Source organism: Salvelinus sp. IW2-2015, linkage group LG27, assembly GCF_002910315.2.
Source record: "Salvelinus sp. IW2-2015 linkage group LG27, ASM291031v2, whole genome shotgun sequence".
Taxonomy (NCBI): domain Eukaryota; kingdom Metazoa; phylum Chordata; class Actinopteri; order Salmoniformes; family Salmonidae; genus Salvelinus; species Salvelinus sp. IW2-2015.
Window position 1 is genome coordinate 37,522,656 of NC_036867.1, and position 15,099 is coordinate 37,537,754.

The 15,099-nt window shown below is 47.3% G+C and overlaps 1 pseudogene; it reads left to right on the forward strand.

Annotated features, from left to right (window-relative positions):
* The window catches only part of LOC111953375 (unconventional myosin-X-like), a 47,836-nt pseudogene that overhangs the window by 24,668 nt on the left and 8,069 nt on the right, over positions 1-15,099 (forward strand).

The following is a 15,099-nucleotide window of genomic DNA, read 5'->3' on the forward strand; positions in this document are numbered from 1 at the left end:
GCTTCACACTGCTGGAGAAACTACACAGCAGGCACTCTGTGAGTCATACAGTACACACACAGACCCACACAAACAAACCCCGCCCACCCAACATAACACACACACACACCAAAACCACCAACAGGTGACTGGTGGCACCTTCATTGGGGAGGATTGGCTCATAGTAATTGCTGGAACAGAGTGTACGTAATGGTATAACACTCATCAAACACATAGTTTGATAGCAATCCATTCACTCTATTCCACCATTATTATTGCGCCGTCCTTCCCTCACCAGCCTCCTGTTGATACACATACCCATCTACTAGATGTGACATTCATTAATATGGTGGGGATATAACTTGTCTCCTTCTCCCTCTGCAGACAAACCCTTACTATGTGAAGCCTCGACTGGCTGACCATCAGTTTGGCATCAGACACTATGCTGGGAGAGGTCTGTTGTGTCACGGGTTCTGGAGAAAAAACAAGATACATTCAGAGATGGACTCCTCAACAGTGCTGAAAAAAGGAGAGGCAGACTGGCACTTCATCTATGATCTGTTTGAGAGAGTGCGGCAGCAGAACAGTGAGGAGACTCTGAAGATGGGAGAGCAAGCCGAGCGCAAGCCTACCGTCAGCTCACAGTTTAGGGTGAGAGAATGCTGTGTGTGTTTGTTGTTGTGGTGTGTGGTGTGTGTTGTGTGTGTGTGTGTTGTTGTGTGTGTTGTGTGTTGATGTTGTGTGCTGTGTGTGTGTGTGTGTGTGTGGTGTGTGTGTGTGTGTGGTGTTGTTGTGTGGGTGATGTGTGTGTGTGTGTGGTGTACTGTTCTCTGTGTCTATCTCTCAGGATTCTCCATTCCTCATGGGAACTCTGAGTGGTGTCCAACCCTTTTTTTGTGCGCATGCATCAAACCCAACAACGAGAAGGTTAGCATTATCTATTACATAGCTTATGTCTTTCACACTACAATCTATATTAACCCCAAAAGTCCTACCTATCACTTTACATAAACTAACATGACCAAAAGTATGGACACCTACTCGTCGTACATCTCATTCCAAAATCTGGGCGTTAATATGAAGTTGGTCCCCTCTTTGCTGCTATAACACCTCCACTAGACTGTTGGAACATTACTGCGGGACTTGCTTCCACTTCAGCCACAAGAGCATTAGTGAGGTACGGCACTGATGTTGGGCGATTAGCCTGTGCTCGCAGTCGGCGTTCCAAATCATCCCACAGGTGCTTTGATGGGTTGAGGTCAGGGCTCTGTGTGGGCCAGTTGCAGGTTCTTCCACACAGATCTTGACAAACCATTTCTATATGGACCTTGCTTTGTGCAGGGCGGCATTGTCATGCTGAAATAGAAAGGGCTCTCCAAACAAAGTTAGGAAGCACAAAAACGTCTAGAATGTCATTGTATGCTGGAGCGTTAAGATTTCCACAAAAGCCCCAAGTCCATTATTCCTCCTCTACCTAACTTTACATTGGCCACTATGCATTCAAGCAGGTAGCATTCTCCTGGCAGCCGCAAACCCAAGATTTGTCCGTTGGACTGCCAGATGGTGAAGCGTGATTCATCACCCAGAGAACACGTTTTCCACGCTCCAGAGTCCAAATTGGCGGCGAGCAATACACCACTCCAGCCGATGCTTGGCATTGCGCATGGTGATCTTAGGCTCGTGTGCGCCTGCTCGGCCATCGAAAGCCCATTTCATGAAGCTCCTGACGACCAGTTTTGTGCTTCCAGAGGGCATTTGAATGGTAGTTGGTGTTGCAACCGAGGACAGACGATTTTACACGCTTCAGCAACTCACGGTCGCCGTTCTGTGAGCTTGTGTGGCCTACCACTTCGCGGCTGAGCCGTTTGTTGCTCCTAGACATTTCCACATCAACAATAACAGCACTACAGGTACCGGGGCAGCTCTAGCAGGCAGAAATGGAACAAAACTGACTTGTTGAAAGATGGCATCCTATGAGGTGCCACGTTGAAGTCACCTGAGCTCTTCAGTAAGGTCTTCTATGTCAAGGTTTGTCTATGGAGATTGCATGCTGTGTGCTCGATTGTTAATACACCTGTTAGCAACAGGATGGCTTGAACTAGCTGAATCCACTATTTGAAGGGGTGTCCACGATCTTTTGTATATTCACGTACCGGTCAAAGTTTAACACCTAACTCATTCAAGGGTTTTTCTTATTTTTACTATTTTCTACATTGCGTAGATAATAGTGAAGACATCACAAACTATGAATATAGCACATATGGAATCATGTAGTAACCAAAAAAAAAATCTAAATATGATATGTTAATTTGAGATTCTTCAAATAAGCCACCCCTTACCTTCTGATGACAGCTTTACTGACACTCTTGACATTCTCTCAACCAGATCGTCATGAGAAGTAGTCAGCCTGGAATGCATTTACAATAACGATTGTGATATTCTTTTTAAAAGTTAAATTTGGGAATCTATGTCCTGCTTAATGCACTCTGACCAATATCTAAGTGGTAGTAGGGTTATTCAGAAATGATAGACCCCTATTTGGTAAAATATACCCATATTTATAGGACAGACCAGCTCACTAATAAGCAACAAACAAACGACATTCCATCATTACTTTATGACATGAAAGCGTCAGTCAATACGGAAAATTTCTAAGAACGTTTGAACGTGTTCTTTCAAGTGCAGTCGCAAAAACCATCAAACGCCTATGATGACAAACTAGGTCTCATTGAGAACCCGCCACAGGAAAGAGAAGACCCAGATGTACCTCTGCTGCAAGGATATAAGTTTCAGATTTACCAGCCTCAAGAGAAATTGTACAGCATGCCAAAATAAATGTCTTCACAGAGTTCAAAACAGACACATCTTCAACATTCAATAACTGGACAGAGGAGACTGCTGTGAATCCAAGCCATTTCATGAGTCGAATTGCGTGCAAAGAAAACCACAACTACTAAAGGAAACTAAGAAGAAAGAAGAAGCAGACTTGCTTGGGCAAGAAACACGAGCAATGGACATGGTAGACGGCGTGGAAATTTGCCTTTGTCGGTCTTGCAGTCCAAATTGGAGGATCTTTGGTTTCAAACCAGGCATGTCTTTGGAGACGCCAGAGTAGTAGATGAACGGTCGTATCTCTGCATGTGAAATAATTCCCACCGTCGAAGCCATGAGAGGAGTGTGATGGTGTGGGTTGCTTTCGCTGGTGGCACTGTTTGTGATTTATTTAGAAATTTTAAGGCCACACTTAATCAGCGATGGCTACCCACAGTGCATTCTGCAGTGATACACCCATCCCATCTTGCTTTGGGCTTAGTGGGACTATCATTTGTTTTTCAACAGGACAATGGACCCAACACACCTCCAGGGCTGATTTGGTTAACCACTTTTTTGGTTACACATGATTCCATAAAGGTTATTTCATAAGTTATTGATGTCTTCCACTATTATTCTACAATGTAGAAATAGGTCAAATTAAGAAAAAACATTGAATGAGTAGGTGTTCTAAAACTTTTGTGACCAGAAGTGTATATGGTGTACATTGTGTGGGGTTTAAGACACTTCTTTACCAGACATCAAACTCTTGAACATAGGGTGACACAAAGGTATATCATGGACAACTTATTGTAAACCAAACCACCTCCTGAACCTGTACCCGTTTAGAACCCTAGTGTGGTTTGACCCCGGAAGTGTTGCTGAACCAGCCTGAGTATTCTGAATGTTATGAAACCGTTAAGCATCCCCGGCCGGCTTCCCTGTCCGCAGACCTTCAAAGACTTCTGCAGCCGGTCAGTGTGCCGGCGTGCGCGTGGAGGGAAGGTGTAAGAGGGAAGACAGAAAGACAGGGAAAACGGGGAAAGGGCGAAAGCGGAAGCGGAAGCGTTTCTGTCGTGTCTGTCTGTCTGCTAACTGGTGGGCTGTCTGATCTAGGGTCCTGTCTGTCTAAGTGTCGTGGTCTGTCCTGCCTGTCTGTCTGCGCATAAGACTCTGTAGCCTGCCTTGGACCTGTCGCCATGAAGCGCTGCTGGCCTGACGGCACTGCCTGCCCACTATGCCTGTCTGTCTGTCGTGTCATGGTCTGTGCTGTCTGTCTGTCTGTTCTGTCTGTCTGTGGGCGGGGGGCATTGTCATGCTGAAATAGGAAAGGGCTTTCTCCAAACAAAGTTGGAAGCACAAAAACGTCTAGAATGTCATTGTATGCTGGAGCGTTAAGATTTCCACAGCCCCAGTCCATTATTCCTCCTCTACCTAACTTTACATTTGGCACTATGCATTCAAGCAGGTAGCYTTCTCCTGGCAGCCGCCAAACCCAGATTTGTCCGTTGGACTGCCAGATGGTGAAGCGTGATTCATCACTCCAGAGAACACGTTTCCACTGCTCCAGAGTCCAATGGCGGCGAGCAATACACCACTCCAGCCGATGCTTGGCATTGCGCATGGTGATCTTAGGCWTGTGTGCGGCTGCTCGGCCATCYAAGCCCATTTCATGAAGCTCCTGACGACCAGTTATTGTGCTTCCAGAGGCAGTTTGGAACTTGGTAGTTGGTGTTGCAACCGAGGACAGACGATTTTACACGCTTCAGCACTCAGCGGTCCCGTTCTGTGAGCTTGTGTGGCCTACCACTTCGCGGCTGAGCCGTTGTTGCTCCTAGACATTTCCACATCACAATAACAGCACTTACAGTTGACCGGGGCAGCTCTAGCAGMGCAGAAATTTGACAAACTGACTTGTTGAAAAGATYGCATCCTATGATGGTGCCACGTTGAAAGTCACTGAGCTCTTCAGTAAGGTCATTCTAGTGTCAAGGTTTGTCTATGGAGATTGCATGGCTGTGTGCTCGATTGTATACACCTGTTAGCAACAGGAGTGGCTTGAACTAGCTGAATCCACTTATTTGAAGGGGTGTCCACGTACTTTTGTATACACGACCGGTCAAAAGTTTTAGAACACCTACTCATTCAAGGGTTTTTCTTTATTTTTTACTATTTTCTACATTGTAGAATAATAGTGAAGACATCAAAACTATGAANCTTTACAGTTGACACTATGCATTCGGGCAGGTAGCATTCTCCTGGCATCCGCCTAACCTAGATTTGTRCGTTGGACTGCCAGGTGGTGAAGCGTGATTCATCACAACAGAGAACGTATTTCCACTGCTCCAGAGACCAATGGCGGCGAGCTTTACACCACTCCAGCCGATGCTTGGCATTGCGCATGGTGATCTTAGGCTCGTGTGCGGCTGCTCGGCCATGGAAACCCATTTCATGAAGCTCCCGACGAACAGTTATTGCGATGARGTTGCTTCCAGAGAAGTTTGGAACTCGGTAGTGAGTGTTGCAATCYAGGACAGACGATTTTTACATGCTTCGGCATTCAACGGTCCCGTTCTGTGAGCTTGTGTGGCCTACCACTTCGCGGCTGAGCCYTTGTTGCWCCTAGACATTTCCACATCACAATAACAGCACTTACAGTTGACCGGGGCAGCTCTAGCAGGGCAGAAATTTGACGAACTGACTRGTTGAAAAGGTGGCATCCTATGACACTGAGCTCTTCAGTAAGGCCATTCTACTGTCAATGTTTGTCTATGGAGATTGCATGGCTGTGTGCTCAATTTTATACACCTGTCAGCAACAGGTGTGGCGTGAAATAGCTGAATCCACTTATTTGAAGGGGTGTCCACATACTTTTGTATACACTACCGGTCAAATGTTTTACAACACCTACTCATTCATGGGTTTTTCTTTATTTTTACTATTTTCTACATTGTAGAATAATAGTGAAGACATCAACACTATGAAATAGCACATATGGAATCATGTAGTAACAAAAAGAAAATCTAAATAGATTTTAGATTTTAGATTCTTCAAATAGCCACCCTTTGCCTTGATGACAGCTTCACACACTCTTGGCATTCTCTCAACCAGCTTCATTAGGTAGTCACCTGGAATGTATTTCATTTAACAGTTGTGCCTTCTTAAAAGTTAATTTGTGGAATCTATTTCCCTCCTTAATGCATTTGAGCCAATCAGTTGTGTTGTGACAAGGTAGGGGGGTATACAGAAGATAGCCCTATTTGGTAAAAGACCAAGTCCATATAATTGCAAGAACAGCTCAAATAAGAAAAGAGAAATGATTACCATCATTACTTTAAGACATGAAGGTCAGTCAAAAACCATCAAGCGCGATGATGAAACTGGCTCTCATGAGGACCGCCACAGGAAAGGAAGACCCAGAGTTACCTCTGCTGCAGAGGATAAGTTCATTAGATTTACCAGCCTCAGAAATTGCAGCCCAAATAAATGCTTCACAGAGTTCAAGTAACAGACACATCTCAACATCAACTGTTCAGAGGAGACTGCGTGAATCAGGCCTTCATGGTCAAATTGCTGCAAAGAATTCACTACTAAATGAAACTAAGAAGAAGAAGAAGAGATTTGCTTGTGCCAAGAAACACGAGCAATAGACATTAGACGGTGGAAATTGTCCTTTGGTCCGGAGTCCAAATTGGAGATTCTTTGGTTTCAAGCGGCATGTCTTTGTGAGACGCGCTGGGGGTGAACAGATGATTATGTAGAATTCAAGACACAACTTAACCAGCATGTGCCACAGCATTCTGCATCGATACGCCATCCCATCTGGTTTGGGCTTAGTGGGACTATCATTGTTTTTCAACAGGACAATGACCCAACTCACCTCCAGGCTGTGTAATGGCTATTTTACCACGAAGGAGAGTGATGGAGTGCTGGATCAGATGACCTGGCCTCCACAATCCTCCGACCTCAACCAAATTGAGAATGGGTTTGGGATGAGTCTGACTGCAGAGTGAAGGAAAATCAGCCAACAAGTGCTCAGCATATGTGGGAACTCTTTCAAGACTGTTGTAAAAGCATTCCAGGTGAAGCTGGTGAGAAGAATGCCAAGAGTGTGCAAAAGCTGTCATCAAGGCAAAGGGTGGCTACTTAAAAATCCCAAATAAAATATATTTTGATTTGTTTAACACTTTTTTGGTACTTCATGATTCCATAGGTGTTATTTTATAGTTTGATGTCTTCACTATTATTCTACAATGTAGAAAATAGTAAGAATGTTGAAAAACCCTTGAGTAGGTGTTCTAAACGTTTGAACCGGTAGTGTATATAGTGTACCTTTGTGTGGTAAGACACTCTTTACCAGACATCAAACTCCTTGAACATAGGGTGACACAAAATGTATATCAGAACTTATTGTAACCAAACACCTCTGACCTTGACCCGTGTAGAACCCTAGCGTGTTTGACCCGGAAGTGGTTCTGAACCAGCTGAGGTATTCTGGATGTTAGAAACAGTTAAGATCCGCCGGGCCGGCTTCCCTGTCCGCAGAACCTTCAAAGACTTCTTCAACCTCAGTGTGGTGGTGTGTGTGTGTGTGTGTGTGTTGTGTGTGTGTGTGTGTGTGTGTGTGTGTGTGTGTGTGTGTGTGTCTGTCTGTCTGTCTGTCTGTCTGTCTGTCTGTCTGTCTGTCTGTCTGTCTGTCTGTTTCTGTCTGTCTGTCTGTCTGTCTGTCTGTCTGTGTCTCTGTGTCTCCTGTGTCTCTGTGTCTCTGTGTTTGTGTCTTGTTCTGTCTCTGTCTCTGTGTGTCTTTCTGTCTCTGTCTTCTGTCTTTCTGTCTCTGTCTCTGTTCTCTTGTGTGTTGTTGTGTGTCTTTCGTCTTTGTCTCTGTCTTCTGTGTGTGTGTGTGTGTCTGTCTGTCCTGTCTCTGTCTCTGTCTCTGTGTCTCTGGGCTCTGTCTCTGTCTCTGTCTCTGTTGTGTGTGTCTTTCTGTCTCTGTCTCTGTCTCTGTGTGTGTGTGATCTTTCTGTCTCTGTCTCATGTCTCTGTGTGTGTGTGTCTTTCTGTCTCTGTCTCTGTCTCTGTTCTCTGTGTGTGTGTGTCTTTCTGTCTCTTCCCCGCCCTCTTTTTGTAATTCTCTCTCTGGCAGTGTATGTAAATAAACTTAGTTTGTTAACTTGTTACTCTTTCACTTCCTCTTTCTCCACCCCTGTCTTCCTCTCTCTCAGGTATCAAATCATTCTGCAAGAGAAGGTGAGTGGAGCGGGGGATGAAAAGAAGAGGAGTACAGACCTGCTGACCAAATACGACCGTGCCAAGAAGGAGTGGCAGCTGGGAAAGACCAAGGTAAGACTGTAGCAGAACTTTAGTGGACTTGACACCWGTGGATGCKAACAGATGTTGAAGTGACATTTCACCCTGCCCACKTGKCCCCTCAACCTCTCACCCCTGACGTCACACCTCTGACCTCTAGGTGTTTATGAAGGAGTCTCTGGAACAGCGRCTGGAGAAAGAGAGAGACGAGGTTCGCCGTAAAGCAGGCWTGGTCATCAGAGCRCACATCCTCACCTACACCGCCAGGAAGCACTTTAAGCGTGTGAAGGGGAGCGTCGTCACCCTCCAGGGGTACCTTCGTACCCACATACAACGGAAATGGTTTCTACGGCGATGCTTGGCGACGCGGGTACTCCAAAAACACAGACGAGGACAGGTGGCCCGCGCAAGCTGCCACACTCTCCGAGAGGAGAGGAGGAAGCGAGAGGAAGAGGAGAGGAAGAAGAGAGAACAGGAGGAGGGAAAGAAGGAGGGAGAGGTGGAGGGAGGAGTAGAAGCAAAGGCTGCTCAGGGTTCTGAGGTGAGCTTTCTCTTCTCTACTCTTTTAGAAAATGGTCTGGTCCTGAGGCCATATACTATCATAGGAATGGGCTCATCCATGTCATCAGATATAGGGATGTCATGAGATGACACCTGACGTTCTTTATAATTTCCTKTCTTTCTCTCCCTCTCCACTCCATTGTGTCTCTCTCCCTTTCCTCCCTCCGCCTTCCCCCTCCTCCCTCTCTCCCTTTCCAGAAAAAGGAAGGAAAGACGGAAGAAGAGGCCCGTCAGATGGAGGAGATCTTGCGTATAGAGTTGGAGATCGAGCGCCTGCAGAAACAGAGGGAGGATGGGGTCTCCCAGCTCTGTGAGTCCTCCAGYCAGGAGCTCCGGCTACGCCGGGACGCAGAGATCAAGAGGCTGAAGAAGGAGGCCTCTCGTAAGGCCACAGAACTAATCGACCTCCTGGACTTTGGAGGTCTGGATCCCAGTTTAGCCACCGCTGCTAYCGCTAGCGCAGAGGTTGGTGTTCCGTATTTCCTGAAGAGTGTTGAGGTTGTTCTTCTGTGTCCCTCTCCTGTGTCAAGTTGGATATGCTTAAAACATATCTGGCCTTATCTGCCCTGARWCTAACCCGTTMTCTCCCTGCCCTCCAGCGGCTCCAGGAGGYSCCAGGCATGGCCACYGCCGMAACCCAGGAGGAGGAGGTGGACGAGGGCTTCCATGCCGAGGAGGAGTGCACTGTCCCTCTCCTCCCAGACTTCCCTCCTCCAGCCGAGGCTGACGCTGCCGTGGACCAGGATATGTTTGCCCACCTGCCGCCCCCTCCACCGGCCTTCGCAGAGGGCTCTACTTCTACATCACCTCCCCCTCCCCTCGATTCATCCTCACCCACTCCCGTCCCTCCKCCGCCTCCCCCCTTACCAGCTGGAGATGGCTCTGACACCCCTCTCCCACCTCCCCCCCCACCACTGCCTCCTGGAGAGGGGGAGGGAAAAGGAAAAGAGGGGGAGATAAAAGAGGGTGATGGAGGGAGGACACCGAGTATCTTGAGCCTCGGAGAAGGGGAGGAGCCGATCTACAGCATGCCGGTCGACAGCGGCGAATCAGATTACGACGAGGAGGAGGGCTCTGTCACCGCGGGAGACGATGGTTCCGCATCCGGGCAGAATAGCAACAGAGGCAGCGCGGCCATGACYGAGGAAGAAGCTCTGAGGAAGTCCACGTGCACCAACGCCAGCATAGAGTCATACAGGGGCAGCTCTGACTCAGTTAGTACACACACACATATTCACACATACACACACACAAACACACGTTATTGCTGTGTATATTTATGAGGCATGTTGGACGTACATATAATTGCCAAAATAAAGGAAACACCAACATAAAGTGTCTTAATAGGGCGTTGGGGCACCACGAGTCAGAACATCTTCAATACGCCTTGGCATAGATTCTACAAGTGTCTGGATCTCTATTGGAGGGATGCGACGTCATTCTTCCACAAGAAATTCCATAATTTTGGTGTTTTGTTGATGGTGGTCTCAGGCGCCGCTTCAGAATCTCCCATAATTGTCCAATTTGGTTGAGATCTGGTGACTGAGACGGACATGGCATATCGTGAAACATAAGCAAGTTGAGCAGTCTTTGTCACTGAAGCTCCTGCCAAACGTGCCCCAACAGTCACCCCTCTGTCAAAGTCACTGAGATCTCTTCTTCTAGCCATGGTCACCAAAATAATAACCCTAAGCATGATGGGATGTTAATTCCACACCTGTGTGGAAGCACCTGCTTTCAGTACACTTTGTATCCCTCGTTTACTCAAGTGTTTCCTTTATTTTGGCAGTTACCTGTATATCTATATATATACTGCATATATATATAATAATAATTGTATACTGTGTCCAGTACGTATAGAGTGAGTGATGATGGTGTTAGTGTGTTATATTGCAAAATAGATAGATATTGAGGTATATATCTGTGTTGTCCAGTACATAGAGAGTGATGATGAGCATGATGGGCTGTTGGACACAGATGAGGAGGTACACAACGGCAGGGTCACTCTTCTCAATGGGAACGGACCTCCGTACTTCCATAGCTACCTCTACATGAAGGGTGAGTACAAACCCAAACACACACACATACAAACACACACACATACACACACATACATACACAGCACTTACACACAGCCCATGTTTATCTCCCATCCCTTTAACTGGTCATAGTGGCATAATGAACATGCATGATACCGTGTGTGTGTGTTTGTGTGTTTGTGCGTGTGTGTGTGTGTGTGTGTTGTGTGTGTGTGTGTGTGTGTGTGTGTGTGTGTGTGTGTGTGTGTGTGTGTGTGTGTGTTGTGTGTGGTGGTGTGTGGTGTGGTGTGTGTGTGTGTGTGTGTGTGTGTGTGTGTGTGTGTGTGTGATCCTCTCAGCTGGTCTGATGATTCCATGGCGCAGGCGTGGGTGTGTGTTGAAGGATGAGACCTTCATGTGGTTCCGCTCCAAACAGGAGTCCCTCAGTCTGGCTGGCTCCATAGAGGGAGGAGGACTGTCCACTCTGTCCCGCAGGTTGGGGTGTGTGTCTGTTTGTTTAGAGGGGGATTAGAGGGAGTGTGTGTATGTGTGTGTGTGTGTGTGTGTGTGTGTGTGTGTGTGTGTGTGTGTGTGTGTGTGTGTGTGTGTGTGTGTGTGTGTGTGTGTGTGTGTGTGTGTGTGTGTGTGTGTGCTTGTGGTGAACCCCTACACCCTACTCCCCCTGCAGGAACTGGAAGATGCGATGGTTTGTTCTGAGGGAACACAAACTGATGTACTTTGACACGACAGCGAGGAGAAACTGAAGGGAACCATCGACATCCGCGCCGCCAAGTAAGACTCTAAACCCACAATGCAATGCTCTACTTAAGCCCATCCACAATGCACTCTTGCAAAGCAAAACTATTTCCTTTCCTCTCTGTTCCTCGCAGGAGATCGTGAACAACCATGAGAAGGAGATGCGTTGAACATCGTGACAGATGAGAGGACGTACCAGGTGTTTGCTGAGTCGCCAGAGACGCCAGGTGTGGAGACACCAAAGTGTTTGACTTATGTATTTGGCCATGGTCTCTAATAACCAACCTCGTAGAACCATAGGATTCAGATCCACCTGTGTTTTCCTCACAGAGAAGGGAGACATGATGCCAATGAATAGAGAGATAATATAAATGCTCTCTCTCTCTCTCTCTTCCCCACCCTCCTCTCCTCTCTCCTCCCTCTCTCTCTCTTAGTGCGTGGTATAACGTCCTCAGTAAGGTTCATGTGTATACTCCGAGCAGCTGATGGACATGTCTCATGAACAGGCCAACCCCAAGAACGCTGTGGTCAGAGTCTACACAGCTTCTAACCATGTTATCACATGTTATAATTACCCACACATGTTATACACACATGCTGCATAATAATAAGAGTATGTCGTCATGTTATAGGGAACTCTGGAGTGGGGCTGATTGACTCAGTCTGTGCCTCTGACAACCCAGACAGGTATGAACTAGTACTGTGGTTGACATGGTTGGGATTATAATAGATGTGTTCATGTATGTATCTAACCTTGTGTGTTTGTGTGTGTGTGTGTGTTGTGTGTGTGTGTGTGTGTGTGTGTGTGTTGTGTGTGTGTGTGTGTTGTGGTGTGTGTGTGTGTGTGTGTGTGTGTGGTGTGTGTGTGTGTGTGTGTGTGTGTGTGTGTGTGTGTGTGTGTGTGTGGTGTGTGTGTGTGTGTGTGTGTGTGTGTGTGTGTGTGTGTGTGTGTGTGTGTGTGTGTGTGTGCGCCCAGGCCCAACTCCTTTGTCATCATCACAGCGAACCGTGTGATCCACTGTAACACCGACACTCCAGAGGAGATGCACCACTGGATCAGCCTGCTGCAGAAACCTAAAGGAGACGCCAAGATAGACGGACAGGAGTTCCTGGTTAGGGGTGGGTAACACACCCACACAAACACACACACCCACATAAAGATACACACAGAGGCACACACACACACACATAGAGACACACTAGCGCACAGACACGTGTGTGTCTGACTGAGTTGGAACATAGGTCTACTGTGCATCGTGTTAGTCTTCAGGTCTCAGACAATGTTACTCATTACACACCCACACACTGGTACACAACTCAACCACACAATTCTATTCTTGTATGATGGCCCACAAGTGATACCTTTGCGCTCTCTATCTCTCTCTGTATCACTCTCCTCTCTCTCTTATCTCCCTCTCTCTGTATCATTCTCTTTTCTCTCTCTCTCCTCTCTCTCTCCCTCCTACCCCTAGGTTGGCTCCAGAAGGAGATGAAGACAGGAACTAAGAGCAATGTTCTGAAGCTGAAGAAACGCTGGTTCGTGTTAAKCCATAACTCCCTGGATTACTACAAGAGCTCTGAGCGAAACTCCTCCAAGATGGGAACCCTCGTCCTCAACTCCCTCTGCTCTGTCTTTCAACCTGAGGAACGAGTGCACAGAGAGACAGGTGAGAGAGGGAAGGAGTGAAAAGATAGGACGAGAAGGGAGGAGCGAGTCAGAGGGAAGAAATGGAGGGTGTAGGGGATCGGAGGGTAGGGTCTATACTGATGCCCTTGTTGTCTTTTGTAGGGTACTGGAACATCYTAGTGCACGGTAGGAAGCACTCGTATCGCCTCTACACCAAGATGCTGAATGAAGCTCTGAGATGGATAGCAGCCATACAGGCAGTGATAGACAGCAAGACACCCATAGAAACACCGACACTACAGCTCATCAGAGATATCAAGGACAGCAGTCTGAACCCTGAGGCGGTGGAGCAGACCTACAGGAGGAATCCCATCCTCAGATACACTCAGCACCCTCTACACTCCCCCCTACTGCCACTACCCTACGGAGAAGTCAGTAAGTAGAGTGGACCATCACAATACAGCCTGCATCATAAACATGGTACTGTCACTTCCTGGTAATCCTCCTTGTACTGTCACTTCCTGGTAATCCTCCTGATACTGTCACTGACTTGAACATGAATGGATTTGACGATAACTTTTCTTTCCTTCTCTCCCCCTCCTCCCTCCTTTCCTCTCTCCCTCTCCCCCCTCCAGAGAGATAAGGAGAGGATGAGAGGGAAGGAGTGAAAGTAGGGAAGAAATGGAGGGTGTAGGGGATCGGAGGGTAGGGTCTATACTGATGCCCTTGTTGTCTTTTGTAGGGTACTGGAACATCATAGTGCACGGTAGGAAGCACTCGTATGCCTCACACAAGATGCTGAATGAAGCTCTGAGATGGATAGCAGCCATACAGGCAGTGATAGACAGCAAAGACACCCATAGAAAACACGACTACAAAGCTCATCAGAGATATCAAGGACGAAGTGACAGCCGAGGTGGAGCAGACCTACAGGAGGAATCCATCCTCAGATACTCACGCACCCTCTACACTCCCCCTACACTGCACACTTACGGAGAAGTCAGTAAGTAGAGTGGACCTGTCACTTTGGTAATCTCCTTGTACTGTCACTTCCTGGTAATCCTCCTGATCTGTCACTGACTTGAACATGAATGGATTTGACGATAACTTTTTTTCCTTCTCTCCCCCTCTCCCTCCTTTCCTCTCTCCCTCTCCCCCCTCCATCCCTTTCTCCTCTCTCCCCTCCTTTCATCCCCTCCCCTCCTCTTCCCAGTCCGAGACGAGAGGCTATGCCAGTCTTCAGGATGAAGCGATCCGAGTGTTTAACTCTCTTCAGGAGATGGAGACTCTGGCAGACCCTGTTCTCATCATCGGGGGGTACTGCAGACCTGTCAGGACCTGAGACTTTCCGAGACGAGGTAACAACACATGGGCACACATCATATGAGCAATACTCTTAGAAAAAAAGGTGCTATCGAGAACCTTAAAGGGTTCTTCGGGTGTCCCATAGTAGAACCCTTTGAAGAACCTTTTTGGTTCCAGGTAGAACTTTCCACATGGAATCCAAAATGGTTTACACTGGAACCAAAAAGGGTTATCTTATGGGGACACTGAAGAACGTTTTGAAACTCTTTTTCTAAGATTGTATATTGTGCACATACAGGCACACACCACAACAACAACACACACACATACACACATACACAGGCGCAACGCATACAAAACTCTCCTACTCAATGACTGTCTTTACGCTCTCACAGGTATACTGTCAGGTGATCAGCAGACCAATCACGTGCCTCACCAATCAGCCAATCAGCGGGCTCATTGGCACTCCCTGTATGAGCTGTACCTTCCTCCCAAGCCGGACCATCCTCAGATACCTACGCTTCCACCTCAAAAGGTTGTGTGTGTGTGTGTGTGTGTGTGTGTGTGTGTTGTGGTGGGTGTGTGTGTGGTGTGGTGTGTGTGTGTGTGTGTGTGTGTGTGTGTGTGTGTGTGTGTGTGTGTTGTGTGTGTGGTGTGTGTGTATTCCCAAGAGGTGAGTGCATGTCCCAGGTGTTAGTTTTCATAAATAAACCCAGTTAAACTAAAGGAGAACTA